Consider the following 16,227-nt stretch of genomic DNA (forward strand, 5'->3'; position numbering starts at 1 on the left):
TATGTGAAGTTTCAAGTTTTCATCGGCCTTCGAAAACCTCTCTTGTATTGCTTCCAGTTCGGAAGTAATAGAGATATTCGATTTTTCTCCTTCGACGTAACCATCATCATCAAAAGTAACTCACCTAGTATCGCTTTTTTAGAAATAACACATGCACACGGGAGACCATACATTCTAGTAATAGTGCAACCACACTTTACACTATCGGATCCGACAGTTTCACCTCGTTTGGCCTCGTGAAAAATATAGTTTAACCCGACCTGAGAAACATTGCCGATCAATTAAGAATAAAGAGTGTTGTCCCTAAATAAATGTTCTAACACCGTAATGCTCCGACCAAATATGGTTTATATCTCATTATATTGGTTTTTTATCATGAGATTTACGGTGTCCCAATCTTGACACAAGTCACCCTTGCTATTAGCCAACCAATTTTTCAAACTAGCATGTGCCGATTCAACTATATTGGTGGTTGTATTCCCAAGGTGTCTGACATTATCAGTCCATGCACACACAAACTTCTCATTCACCTTATCAAGAATGGTGCTTTCAACATATTTCAATAAATCACGATATTTTTGACACACTTTCCGAAATTGAAAGACGAAATCAGCGTATAATTCTTTTGTCGAAGAATTTGCAATACGAGTCCATGCATCTATTATTTGTTCAATAATCACACCGAGCTTTACCAATTTTCCACCTTCGGTCTCTACTTGTTTCAACCCGACCGCGGGTTTAACATTACTTCTCACATTACATGTTATGTGATATCGATAAAGTAATGCATTAGAAGAAGAAAATACATTTGCCACCACATTCATAAAAGCGGTATCACGGTCCGTAACAATCGTCTTGGGCATCTCGACTTGTTCCTTCAAAAGTGACCAACACACCTCTAATGTCCACCTAAGACTATACTCTTTTTCACACTCCAAAAAAACAAAACCAACAGCGTATGTCTTCTCGATGGATGTAACTGTTGCACCCCAAAATTTGCCCTCTTTATTTGAGCTATAAGTTATCCAAGACGTTTATTTATTCGTTCAAAAAGGGAAGAAAAATAATAAAGAGTTTTTATGGTTTTAAGGAGATATGGTGTGAAATGTGGTTTATATAGTGGAAATACGAGAAAATTCATAAGTCTTAGCTGGAAGGTGTTATGAGCTGGGTTTTCGTGGGGCTGAGATTGTTTCGAAATTCTCTACAACTTTTGTGTTTGACTCAAAAACCAATTCCATGAGGAAGGTTGTTGAATTCACAAATTACTGGAGTGTTTACAGTGAAAATTGATGTTGAATGTAGGTTTCCGGACCTTAGAAAATTCATATCTCATGATCCGCTTGTCGGATTCGCTCGATTTTTTAACTGGAACTCCGTACCATTATTATCAAGATTTCATATGTTCGGTGCATCGACCAATTATGCATTGAAAATTCCCAGCATTTTGAAGAACGTCGTAATCTTTTGGTGAAGAGTGTGTTTTCGGGTATGTCGCGACAAGTTTGAAAATTCATAACTTCTTTGATTTTAATCGTACAAAGTCCATTACAGCGGCATTCTCTAAGAAATTTCATTAGCTTAAATTCTTCGTCACACATGCTTGTTCAGATTTCGAGCCGAAGATGGAGTTTTATCGAGTTCTTTGAGCGGTATGCACACAATTTTGCATAGTCGTGCCAGATGAATAACGTTTCTCGTCATTCAAACGTGCGTAATTTCTTCATCTCTTATCGGATTGAGGCGATTATCACGGCTACAAGTCACAGATTTAGTCATCTACGAGTTGACATTGGTCTCGTTTCGGAACTTCACACCGAGTCACATTTCCTCGAAAACGAGCCAAAAAAGAGATAATTAAAGGCGTTTTAGACATTTCACCTGTCATACTATATTAACATTTTCCCTCTATTTTCTCGCATAACTTCAATTCACCAAAAATTCTAAAAAACACTTTCTCTCAATTCTCTCAATTTTCTTGGATCAAAACCACAAAAACTCACAAAACCTTCATCAATCTTCATCAATTCAAGATCAAATCTCAAGAACAAATGAAGATCAAATCAAAAATCAAGAGTTTCCTTCCTTGTTGATCATCAAAATCGGATCTCTTCCCTCTCTCCAAGGCTTGCGCCTCACTCTTTCCCTCACCTCTCTCGAATTTCATTCGTGTTCGCGTCGTGTTCGCGTTCGTGATCATCCGATTACATTCTCTTTGTTCGATCCGGTAAATTCACTCTAAACCTTGCTAGATCATTGATTTTGTTGCTTAATTCGACATTGATCATGATGATTTTTGATTGTGGATGATAGATTTATGATAATTTATGATGATAATTGCTTGTTGATTGAGTGATTCGTGTTGATCTTGATTATTTGATTGAATTCGAGATATACCGGTGAATTGTTGATGATACATGCATGTTGCTTATGATACAAGAAATTGCATGCTAAGTGTTCGATAATTTGAGTGTGTGAAGTGTTTATGCTTAATTGTGAGTTTTAACATGAGGTAATGAGTGGTTGATTGATGATACATGACGATTGTGCTTAATTGAATAAATTTGAGATTCGATGATGCGTTAATCTTGATGTTGTGTTCATAGTGACTATGCTCTAGTTGTTGCATGATAATTGTTTGATGAAATGCTTAATTGTGCTTTTGAAGAACCAATCGACTTGTCAAGGGATGTTGTTTAATCGGACTCTTAACTTTGCTATTTGTTATTGATGATCAAATGTGGATTTATTGGAGTTTGCTTTTCCTGCTCATGTTGCGTCACTGATGCGTCGATTGTTGGAATATCATTTGATGTTAATTTTCATGCATGAATTGAATCTCATATGTTGTGTAAAATGAAGGGTTTTGGCCCTTAAATGCATGTTTTATCATTGCTCGCATGACAAGTGTTTGTGGTGGTTTGTATTCTGATTGCTCGTGCGAGATTTTGGTTTTTTTGCTGTTTTTGCCTGATTAGGTCGACCTATGGCCCTTGTATGTCAGCCTATTGCCTTCGTGTGACCCTTGGGAATGCGCACGCTGACCCTGCAGGTCGATGCATGCCATGTTTAGGTCGACGCATGCTTTCTGCAGGTCGACGCATAGTTTCTTGTAGGTCAACGCATGCTTTCTGCAGGTCGACGCATATACTTTCTTGCCTATCTCGGGTTTGCGCACACCGACCTTATAGGTCGACGCATGCCCTGTTTAGGTCGATGCATGATTTCGGCAGGTCGACGCATAACTGTGTTTTTTGCTTGTTTTACTTCCTAACTCCAATCTTTCATATCTTTTTACTCGTAACTCCGATTTGCCCGTTCTTTATATCGTTGGAAAGCATGTGAAATGTGCTATCTTGTGAGATGATTGGTATTGATTGATTTTGGTTTATTCATCTATGTTTTCCCTTTGACATTTTGTTGTTCATTTCATGTTTGCATTAGTTATTCATTTTCTCTTAGATTAGAATGCAATAACGCAATTTTCTGATTGCGATGTTTTGTTATCTCTAACTTGTGTGCTAGTATGCAAGGCATTTAGAAAGGCGCTTACCGATGATTCTTATTTCATTTGTGTTCCGCTTTATTTGCGGGACACATCTCCACTTCCTCATGTCGTGTTCTCATCCTGGAGACACGCCTTTCACTTTATACTTGTTTGTCTGGATTGCTTGTTTCCTTTTGTAGGTGTATTGTGATTATGATCGATGCGTACATTGACGCGTGATTTACTTTCACGACGTCGACCCTTGTTTGCTTACATGGATAATTGGTGTGCTGACTATTTGTTCTTGCTTTGCTAGCTCGCTTGCGGGATCTCTAGTTTTCTTTCTTATTCTGTTGTAGTTTAGGGATCATAATCCGTTTGGTATTGATCTTGTTTCATTTTATCTTTCTCTCACACTTTATTGCTTTTTCGCAATATCCTTTAACATGAGAAGTAGGACTTAGACATTCATCTGGCCAAGCCCACAAAAGAGGATCTGTTTTTGTTGGTGTGTTTATATTTGTGCTTTGCGGCAGGGAGTCACGGTGTAATAAGATCTTAATGGCACTTCGTTAAGTCCTCATGGAAGGCATGCAGAAAGGTTTAGCCATCAACCGCCGCCCAGTCTCATCGATTCAATTCGGTAAGCGCATGCTACGCGGTGCTTGCTTCCGAACTAGCACAATATCTTGTTATCGAGTATGTCAAGAAAAAGGTTCATGCAATCGGACCCCTGCATTTCCTATAGCTCGCGTCGCTCGACGTTGATGCTCCGTGTACGCATGCACCATTTTCCTTTTGGATCTGTGACGGCTTGGTTGCTGAGAGGGACTCGCTCCTCTTCTCTATGGCCCGATCATTTTCGCGAGGTCTAATGCTTGGTTGACTCGGGTGATCCGCTCCCCTTGGCTATGGAGGGACCGTTTTTCTACTACTCGGCCTGCGCCGGTAGTTTTGTTTGCTTTACGAACGGAGCTCGTTTGTGTGATATTCTTGTTTTCCTTTCGCTTTTTTCCCCATAGGTTGCTAGTTTAGTTTAGACTTGTACCCTTTGTATGATAACATAGGTAGCAAGATTTCCCCCTTAGCTTAAGTTTTCCTCACGCATTCTTTAAAACATAAACCTCACTCTTTGATTTTCTTTTCTTAAGAGCTTGTTATTTTCGTTCCATTCCCAAGTGTAAGACTCCAAAGGTCGAGCAGCGGAGTGCGAATGTAACTCGTTCACCTAAAAAACACAAAACAAACAGAAACTAGTTGGCCGAGCTACGGTACCTCTGATTCCTCAAAAAGGATACGTAGGCAGCGGGGTAGAGCCCATGCGAGTATAACTATTTCTTTTCCCTACATTTTGCATGCATATTAGTTCAGATTAGGCATAGATTTGTTACACACCCATAGTTTTAGACACAAGCGTGGATACCATCAAGTACGATGGGCGCGTGGGGTGCTAACACATTCCCCTCGCGTAATCGACTCCCTTACCCTCTTCTCTGATCGTGAGACCGTTGTTTTATTTTGTGGTTTGCTTGTATCCCCTTCCTTTTCAGGATAAATATGTTAGTGGCGACTCTGTTGATTTTCGCGGTAGCGACAGTAACACCTACCATCTCAAATAACATAAGTCAATACTTGTTGGTCTTGATAGTAGAATCAAGAAGGAGCACTATCGGGAAAGTGTTGAGCAACTGTATTGAATCCGGATGAGTACAAAAAATATCTCTGACTGTAACCCTATCGTCGCAAGTTCTCTACCGCAACACGTATTTGTTATTGTCATACCCCAAAATTTGCCCATACTATTTCTCCTATTCAAATTCAAATCAAGGTACAAAGCTCAAAGACACCCTCTCCTAAACAAGGCTCAAAGATTTAAGGTTTTGTTGTTCTGAAGGAAAATCAATGAACCAAAGGCTCCAAAGCATACCATATGGTCTATGATACCTCACACTATCTCCATGACAAATTTCAGGTCCTAATTCAAAAGATTGATCATTCAATTGCTTAGAAAGTCAACAGTCGACTAGGTTGACCTAAAAGTCAATTGTGGTCAAAGTAAAGTTAAAACTCCTGATTTTTTGTCAACATCCTTATATTGAAGTATCATTCACCATTTGATCAAGAATTGATCATGGTTCATCAAGGAAAGATCATAAATCAACAATTCCAAAAGTTTCTGAATTAGGGTTTTCATAGGAGAAAGTCAACCAAACTTTGACCAGCCATAACTCCTACATGGAACATCAGAAGTTTTCCATCCAGAGCTTATTCTTATGTAAATCGAATTCTCTACAAATTTGTCTCTCACATGCCAAGTCTAAAAATGCTTCATTGGGGAGATATGGACCAAAACATTATAGGTCTTTTTCAAAAGTCAACCAAAAGTCATTTTCTTCAAAAGAACACACAAGGAGCATGGAAAATTATTTGGACACAAACCAAAAACACTGGTTAGAGGACTCTTTAAGGTTTCTAAAAAGTCCTAGAACTCATCCATACCTCAAAAATTGAGGGAGATATGCCTTGTCAAAGTTGGTTGATTTTAAGAGAGAAAAATGGGAAACAAAAGGCTTCAAATTGAATTTTCTTGCAAAGGGACCCAATCTTTTTGGCTCAATAATGTTCCACAAGTTATCCAAGGCATCCATTCCAATTACCACGATTTTTTAAGATTTATTGGATTTTATATGAATTTTTATTCATTTAAATCATGGTTTAATCAAATATTTGAATGAAAAATAGAAAATATTGGATTTGCTTTTGGTTCCAATCAGAATCAATCACTATAAGGCCCCATATTTGATATAAATTTCGTGGGATTGTAGATTGGAATAAAAAGATTAAAACTTGACCAAATGGCAAAGATTGAAAAATCACATTCTAATCATAATTCAAATCTTGGATTCTAAGAGATTTCATGAAGTTTTGTTGACCTAAACCTTTCTAATATATATTCACAAACCTTCCAAATGATAGAGGAAGAATTTTTGGCTGCAAAAAGAACCCTAACTGAGCCCTCATTAATTCAAGAAAAAGCCAAATTCACTTTCGAACCTGCAGCCGGATTCAAGGTATTTTGAAGATTGAATCACATTCCCTGATGTTCACAAGAGCTACCTGGATCTTTATCAAGGCCGGATATACTCAGAATCGCAACCAATACGTCGCAGTTTGTCAATTTCTAACTTGAATCAATTTGCGTTATTCATGCATTCACTGATGTTATGGATTGCATAATTACGCTTGTATTGATGTATAGAAGGTTTTTGGTTCGTTTAATCAAGTTTTAAGCGCAGGTTGCATGATCTGCCATTGTTAGGTTGCAGAGCTTCGAATTAGGGCTTTTAATTTGAAGCAAAATTGGGGAAAAACATGGACACTATCATGTTCAGGGGATCAAAACAAGTTGATTTATGGTTTCCATTTATATTTCTATGGTGTATTCTGCAATTTGTGCTTGGCAGGGGCTATGGCGACGAGACCAAAACCGTGGCCGAAAGTTGTTGCTATTGCAGACCCCAACGAAGACGATGATGGCAACGCGCGTAACTTAATATGGACAGCGCAGTTGGTCGAGGCTCTTTGTTGGTCATCCTAGAGGCCTGGATTCGATCCCCAGGCATGGTAGTATTTTGTTCATTTATTTTTTAAACTTGTTTTACACAATTGCCTCCCAGATTAAGTGCTTCTTCGTTTGCACGATTACGATGTGCCCTCAACCACAAACCATCAGATCTACTACTCCTTCAATCCAACGAGTATGAACAAGCATGCGCACCATGCACCTTCAGAAGCAGGATACACCTGATTAAAGCATAGTTTATTTATTTAATAATTTTGTTATTTATTCCTCACTCTTTCACTAATATTTGTTTAAATATCTTTTAAAATTTCTTTCTTTTCTTTTTCATAAAATCATTACTTTGATAATATTTATTTAATTAATTTATTTTAATTGATTATAATAATTTTTGTTTTGATTAAATGAATTAATATAATTGTTTAGTTATTTAATTATTAGTGTTTTTTTAACCAAAATACATATTAGAGTTAGAAACTTAATTTTCAACGATTTAATTAATTAGGTTGAAAACCAATAATTAATTAAATCGATTATGTTTTTCTGTTAATTTTTTTTATTAATTGGTACCCTAATCAGGGTTTACGAAGATCACACCTACGCTAAAAATGTTTTGTTTCTCTGTGCATTTTTTAGGGTAATCACCAGACACCTTTCGATTACGCGCCACGCCTTTTACGAAATGTTCTGAGTCAATGCTCGAGGCAACCTTCGACTACGAACCATATCAGATCAAATCAAAGCTAAGTCTTTTTCATATTTGTTTAATTTCTTTTTGCCATTTTTTATTGAATTAGGGTTAACATTATCTGGCAAATGAACTGTCCATACCCTCACCCCTTATTTTTGTTTTCTCTTTTCCTAATTTTTCAGGGTTAGCCCACCGCCAAAGCTCAATAGTCGGTAACCCTAAATCTTAACCTTGTTTATTTATTCCGCTTTAATTATTACTTGAGTCAGATCCACTGGTTTCATTCTCCCTTTCCCCCGCTGGTTTCTTTTTCCCCTTCCCCATATTAATTGATGTGGTTAGTAATCTTAGGGAGTGATAACCTTGAACTGAATTAGAATCACTAATTACAAGATAATATATTTCGAATTGAATCACATAATTGTTGCACCCACACACACTTTTTTGGTAACCTCTCTTGTTGCCTATTGCCTGTTGCCTTATGTTTTTTTGCAGAATAGTCATGTCCCTCGAATACGAGGATACCTCAGCCATGTTGCCTCGATTAATGCAAATATCATAAGTTCCTAATGATGCTGCCTTTGATACACTATACATGATCTCGTCCCTCGGAAGTTGCCTACGAAAGGCTGAGGTATCCTTTGGTTGCCTAACGAAAGGTTATTCTGATCCTTCCCTTAGACTACCTGCCTCTCTATGGCATGGGACAGTCTTATGGCGAACGATAACTTGATGACCCGTTAATATCCAAATGAAAGGCTTCCTGCCCTCTTATGGCATGGATAGACCCTTTCACCCTGAAAGGCTAAAAGACTTGTTTTTTCTACATTATTAAGGTAATTGCTCCTAATTGCCTTGCTCTGGCTAAAATATTTTTCTACACTTTTTTTCATAAACCTTCAAAAGAGCAAAGCAATTAAGAGCCCATGGATAACCATGGATGCAAAGGGTGCCTTAAACATTCCCTTTGCATAATTACCCCCCGAACTCAATCTCTTTTAAAAAGGTCTTTTCCTGTTCTTTTAGCCTTTCTAATATTTGGATAAAATAAAAGTCGGTGGCGACTCATACTTAACCGCGACATTTCGATAAAAAAGTCACTTCACCGTAGTACAGTTATCATCCAACATCTTCAATAGTTGTTGCATCTCACTTTTATCTCTCCTAATAGCCTTATTAATGCGGTACCGTGTGTTATACAGTTGCCTTATATTTGTTACGTTATCGGATTCCTTCCGTTTCATTGTGGCAAGTATATTTTTCGGTTGGACAAGATTCAATGACATGTCAATAATATATGTCTTCTCTTCTGATTTGAGCCGACAAACACTAGGATGTCCTTATAATTTTCTGCACATGTAATGGTTATGCAAACCACAAATAACACTAAATCTTCACTTCTTCCTAGCCACCATGTAACCACAAATAACACTAAATGTCCTAGCCACCATGTAACCACAAAATTTAAATGGACACTCGCATTTTCTAGTACCTGTGTCGCCTCTTTTAAACTTCCTTAAAAGAGGATGGTATTTCCCGCTTCTTTCGCACAACATTGTTATGAAAGCATTTCATCTTGTCGTATCATTATCTGATCTTCTTATTACCGCACTAAACCCATGGTTAGTTGCATTTCTACGAATCCATGTAAGCATGCTTTCCCGATCATCAGACTCTTGCTTATTATTAAAGTCAATGCCGACATCGATCGCCTTAACGACTACCCCTTCAACCTTCAGTGAAATATTGACTGAAGGAACTAATTTTATTGAGATATTATCGGGGTGCACCATACCTATTCGTAACCAATAACAGAAATAACACAAAATTACAAGACTGGTGTAAAAAAATAACATAGACACCTTCCGTAGATGCACCTCCGGAACGTGTTCATCTTTAACATGTTCCATAGATGTACCTTCGAAGCAACATAACTTTTTTTGCAAAAAATTCATACTTAATGTGGGCAATGCGATGGATAAAGATGACTATGCCATAAATTCAGTCTTCTCTTACTCCCTTTGATTTGATGTACCAAAAAAATGGAGCTTTGGAGTGGAAAATGATATTGATGAAGTATGGTTTTTTAGGGTGGTGAGTATGTGTTGAAGAAGAAATGTGACAATGGGGGAGTGATCATGCTGGTTCAAACTATATCAGATGCTTTCATAGGCACATCTACGAAATATTCTCTCACTAAGCTATTACGTAGATGTACCTACGGAAAAATCCCTGAACTGAATTTATTTGTAGTTTTTGCCAACTTACACTAGTTTAAAATACATATGTAGATACACCTACGAAAAAATCAATTTTTTTAAATAAAAAAAGGTGCTTCCGAATGTGCATCTACGGAAGAAGGGAACATAATTAGAATTTCGCCAGGTGCCTAAAAAATCCAAGAGATATAATGAGATATTCTCTAAAAGAGATCCAAGAGATATAATGAGATATTCTCTAAAATAATATGCGGCTAACTCGCTTGTAGCCGAAAAAGAATTAAACTCATAACCTTTGCAATTACAAGCTACTCTTTATTTATTAGTAGGTCACCTTATTATTATGTTTAAATCACTTGAACATAAATATATATATATATATATATATATATATATATATATATATATATATATATATATATATATATATATATATATATATATATATATATATATATATAAAAGTGCTTTAATATTCTCAAAATAGTTTATTAAACATTTTGATTTTTTTATATTACTAAATAGTTTAAACTAAATAATTATTTTATTAAGTAATTTATTAATTAATGAAATAATTTATTAATTTATTTATTTAATGATTAATCTATTGATTATGATATTAATATTTAATAAAAATAACTGAAGTATATATTTTTTAAACTACTAATATTCAAGAATTTAATTAATATTTCAATTGTTAATATTAAATAGGGTTAAATAAGTTTTTGGTCCTTCTAAATATAGTTGTTTTTAACTTTAGTCCCTCGAAATATTTTCTTCAAAGAATTGTCCTCCTAAAAATTTTAATTTTAACTTTTTGTCCCTCCTGCAATTTAGCGACGGTTTTTACAATTTAGTGACGGTTTTAGCGACGGTTTTTTATTAAGCGACGAAATTAGCGACCATTTTAGCTACGATTTTGCCATGAGGGACTAAAAGTTAAAATTAAAATTTTTAAGAGGACCATTCTTTGAAGAAAATATTTAGAAGGACTAAAGTTGAAAACCGCTATATTTAGAAGGACCAAAAACATATTTAACCCTATTAAATAAACTATTTAATATTAATTAGTAGTTAAAATATTAATAGTTGAAAATTTTAACATCAATTTTGGGTTTGAAAAATTTTAAGTTGGTATGAAGGTTGAGGATGAAGATATGAACACAAATCCAGAATTCTTACTTAAATAGTCATTTCGTTCCTGTAAGATGATGTGTTTTTGGTTTCAGTCCCTAAATTTTTCCTTCTTTTTTTGTGTTAGTCTCTAATTCTAAGTTTCACAATAAACTGTTTTAAATCAATGGTGCATCTCCAAGGCTCTTGACTAACATCTACAATATAAGAAAGTTAGATGTTCTGGAAAGGACCAGAATGCCCCTTTGGTTATATGGCTTGCCACGTGGATGTGTTTTTTGCAATTCTTTGAATACCTACTCTTTCTATTCTATGCTACAGCAAACGACTTCCACCATCTTATTTCTCTTTTCTATCTCTCTCTACATCTTTGTTATCTCTCTCTTCTCTTTCTTCATCTCTCTTTCTACAACAAACCCTAATTCCCTTAATCACAAAATTTGCCTCATTTTTCTCTCCTCATTCATCCTATCGTTCTGCTTCTTCTTCAAACTGTTTTCGACAATTTTGATGTGATGGTTTCTACTTTCGGATAAAGCGGACTTCGACGGTATTTGTTCTTCGTCGTCAAGCTTTGTTATTACTCACAAATATTTGATTTTACATAACAGATCTTCTTCTTAGATTTGGTGATTTAGATTTAGATTTAGTTTTTTTTTTGTTATTTCAGGTTTAATGGTGTTGGCTCAAGCAAAAAAAGGGGGAGATTTGCGGCAGTTTGGTAAGAAAAGCTTCACTTTTTATATTTTAGATCTGGGTCTAATTGTTTTAAACTGTTTGGAGATTTTATCTCAAGGACGGCTAAGCATCTGGAAGAGTTTTGGTTAAAAATTAATTTTGTTGTTTATGAAAGTGGTTTTACATCGACGTGCGGTTTTGCGGTGGTAGATCTGTCGTGGCGGCAACGCATTTCCGGTGGAGATTTTGATATTTGTAAGCGATGATTTGCTATCAACAATAACCGGATTTGATTTTTTTGAAATATTTTGTGCAACAATAGAATCTGGAAGAGGACTCTGAGATACGGAAGCTGGCTTTTTTTCCAGATCTGACCCTTCCATGGGCTTAGGGTTTCAGGAGATCTCGGTCGCAAGGTCTTTTCCAATATGGTATGTTTCAAGTTCCAACCAATGTTTTGTTGTTCTATAATATTCATTGTTAGATTGTTGTATTATGAATCTTGGTACAAAGACTCTTTAGTTTGGCTGAACCGGCTTTTGGTTTCTGTTTGGTTTTGTTTTTTGCAGGAATTTTTTGTGGTGGTTATGCGGATTGGTTAGCAGAATTTTGTGGGAAGTGGCAGTTCGAGTCGGTGATGCAGCCTGTTATAACAACCTGTTATGGCAAATGAATGTTCTTTGTCATATTGTCTTTTATGTCATGTCAAACTAAGTTAAAAGCATTCTACAGTTTATTTCTTTGTATTTCCCTAACACAGTTCGTTTTGTATAGATGTTATCGGTGTCGTTGACATCGTGCTTTACACTCAGCAAAACTCTGGAGGGAAGAAGCCACAGAGTGTAAATCAATTTCAATCTCAACATAATCTGCTTCTCTCTTTTAGGTAAATTTGGAGCTTTATTTGCATCAATACCGTTCCTATATTTGCTGTTATATATTGCATTTTATTTGGTCTTGTGGGTAAGCACAAATAAATATTTGGATTTTCTTAAGTGTCAACAAGATTTTACCACTCTATCTGTCTCTGTGATATGGAGCTATTACAATTGCAGAATATGGTGAAGCGCGACCATTGCGGTAAGTTCACTATTGTTAATTCTAAAAGTACAATTTATTGCAAAAGTTTGTTTACTAATTTTATTGGTATTTTTGTGATAGGAACTTAGATATATTATGAAAATAGCTATGGAAACAAGTGAACTTCGATAAATCAGGACAGCTGCTAGCAGCTTATGGCTATGAGGATCCAGAATTTAAGTCATGAATTTACACCTAAAAATGCGACGTGTACAATTTTGGAGTTGATAGGTTATAACTTTTGACTGGCCGCCAGTCCAATGACAGGTGAGACTAATTTGATACATATCACCTTCTGTTTGAACTAAACTTGCATAATTGATATAAGGCTTAGAGTCCGAGTTTTGGAATTCGAGAGAGCATTCCAACGCATTGCGACTGTGCAGAAAACAATTTTTGTTGTACAATCACAACTAATTCTATCCATCTTAAAGTTGTGGTTTTTCTAATGGTTTTGATCTCAATGGATTTGCATTTGCTTATGGTTTATGGTCTATTTTGTGTTTTATGCTCTCGATGAACTCGATGATGTTATGGAAATTAGAGATAATGAGGCGGAAATACGTATTGCTGCATATGTTCGGCAACTGCGCGATAATGAGGCTGAAGTACTTATTGTTGTTGGAACACCAATGAATTCACCACTATGTACATCTTAAGAACTGTCTAATATGTATAGCTGCAGTAAATTGTTTAACTTTTTAAATTTTTTAGGAAATCGGCACCGGATGAGGTAGGAATTTATGTTTATGTTGAATGTTTCAAGTTTAAAGGTAGTCCTTGAGCCCTTATATTTAAATTCTAAATAATGTCTTTAATACAACACTTTCAGGTACTCTGTTAATGCACATCAAAATTTGAAGGTATCATGATGTCGACGCCGACACTAAAACATAAGTGTTCCTCATACATCCCTTTAGTTTAGTGTGGCTCTATACTAGAAGTGGTGTATGAACATTTTAATTTCAGGAGGTGATTCCTATATATGATTATGTTTCCGTGTGACAGTGATTCCTATACTTTTTTGTAGCATAATGTACAATAACGGATCAACTCGCAAGGAAAGTTCATCACCGGCATAGTGGGTAAAAGTGAGATAATTTGAAGGGTGAGTTAGTAAGAATCTGTAAATAAATTCCCAAATCAGAACTTCATTTAATACCTTTGGAATTATCTTTTAATTTTGTTGGTCTATTTTTGTTTTTATATATCAAAATATAAAAGAATTGTATATTGCTCCTCAGGCAATTGGCAGCAAGATTGGCCCTTGGCATTTGACAAAAATGTATGCTCTTCTATGTATGAATTGATATTGTGACTATGTGAGAATCTTTATACTGATTGGTAATTTGTGTGTGACCTGATTGGTTGTATGGCAGGCCAAGAAGAATGAACTGGAAAACAAACCTTAGGAGATTATATCCATGGTGATGATTTTGTCTACTCCTCCATACCGTATTGTTATTGCAGTTGTGATTTAAAACTTTGCATTTTAACTGACACATACTATTGTTTTGTGGGGGTTAGTAATGGTTTTGGTGATGAGTTAGTTACGTGATACATGCAGGAATTTAGTGAGTGGTGGGAAGTGGATCACTATTTGAGTGCAAGTAGTTACCTTGGAGACAATATTCACCCTTTTTGTGGCCCTGTCTAAGGATAAGTGTAACATTTCAAATGAAGAGTTCCGCAGGTATATCTCTAACGTGGAATATGAGGTTATGCATCATCTTTGTGGCGGTTTCAAAGGAGGTTTTGATGAAAAAAAGTTCAATAGTATGCCTTGATTAAAGGTGCAGCGGGGAAATAACTAATAATGAAATATGAAATTATGCATCATCTATGTGTATGTAAATAACTAACTTTTTTACTTTTGAAATGAATGTCCTAACAGGGTGCCTTGATTGAAGATGCAGCGGGGAAAATCAACAGCGAAATAGCAGTCACAAAGTGGTATTAGGTTTTAACTTGGTATCAGTTTTTGTACGGGTTCATTTGAGAGGGGCTGCATTTGAGAGGGTGATGGATGAATTTCGCTGTGCTGCATATTCCATTGTATTCCATTGAATTCTTTACTTTCATTTCAAATTGAAAATCATTGGAATCTATCATCACTTTAAATAGTTTGCCAATATATTACTTGCCCATGCTGGCCCAGGTGGAGGAAAAGGGCTAACAGAGTCTGCTATAGATGTTTTCTATCTGTTGTCGATAAGAAACTATGGCATATGAGGACATTCCTTATTCCTTTTAATAAGTGTTAGAATTTTTATTTTTGAAACTAAGTCATGTCTACTATCATATAATAAAAGATTGACCAAACTCCCTAAATTGCCCTTTCCTCAAAATAAATTTACACTACAAAATGGACATTTTGGTAACTAACAAAATAACCCTCCACCTTTTTATCTTTTGCACCAAGTGTTCCATTCTCATTGGTCCACCAACTTTCTACAACATAATACACTACCTCATTTTCTCTCTCCTTATAAAGTACAATTTCAATTGAAAATATAATATAGTTGCATATTTATGATTATTATTCATTTATAATTGAGTCATTCATTTTAAATTTACATATTTTTAAATATATTCTATACAATATTAAATAAATTTACATGATATTAGGTTGTAGTCTACGGGTCACTATCAACATAATATATATTTTATTTATTTTTTCAAATGTTAAAATTCTTTTTATTCTTTTTTTGTCTCATGGATCAATTTTTTTCTTTGCTTAATTATTTAATAATTAAGTAATTTATTTTGAATTTATTTGTATAATGTATTTTTTTAATTTTAAAAACATAATACACTACCTCATTCTTTTTCTCTTTATAAAGTACAATTTCAATTGAAAATATAATATAGTTGTATATTTATGATTATTATTCATTTATAATTGAATCATTCATTTTAAATTTATACGTTTTTAAATATATATGATACAATATTAAATAAGTCTACATGATATTAGGCTGTAGTCTACGGGTCACTATCAACATAATACATATTTTATTTATTTTTTCAAATGTTAAAATTCTTTTTATTCTTTTTTTGTCTCATGGATACATTTTTTTCTTTGCTTAATTATTTAATAATTAAATCATTCATTTTAAATTTATTTATATAATGTATTTTTTAAATTTTAAAAACATAATACACTACCTCATGTTCTTTCTCTTTATAAAGTACAATTTCAATTGAAAATATAATATAGTTGCATATTTATGATTATTATTCATTTATAATTGAATCATTCATTTTAAATTTACATGTTTTTAAATATATATGATACAATATTAAATAAGTTTACATGATATTATGTTGTAGTTTACGGGTCACTATCAACATAATA

General features: G+C 34.8%; 1 long non-coding RNA gene across 2 annotated transcripts; it reads left to right on the plus strand.

Moving 5' to 3' along the window:
* Window positions 1–11,745: 11,745 nt before the first annotated feature.
* On the plus strand, window positions 11,746–12,767 carry LOC131628402 (uncharacterized). 2 transcript variants are annotated; one of them, XR_009291784.1, is made up of 4 exons: window positions 11,746–11,832; window positions 11,965–12,044; window positions 12,158–12,220; window positions 12,359–12,767. It is a non-coding gene; the product is annotated as an uncharacterized LOC131628402 (long non-coding RNA). The 2 variants fall into 2 exon arrangements; XR_009291783.1 differs by having other exon boundaries at window positions 11,965–12,220.
* Window positions 12,768–16,227: the final 3,460 nt, after the last annotated feature.

The sequence above is a fragment of the Vicia villosa genome, unplaced genomic scaffold (assembly GCF_029867415.1).
Source record: "Vicia villosa cultivar HV-30 ecotype Madison, WI unplaced genomic scaffold, Vvil1.0 ctg.000451F_1_1_3, whole genome shotgun sequence".
Classification (NCBI taxonomy): domain Eukaryota; kingdom Viridiplantae; phylum Streptophyta; class Magnoliopsida; order Fabales; family Fabaceae; genus Vicia; species Vicia villosa.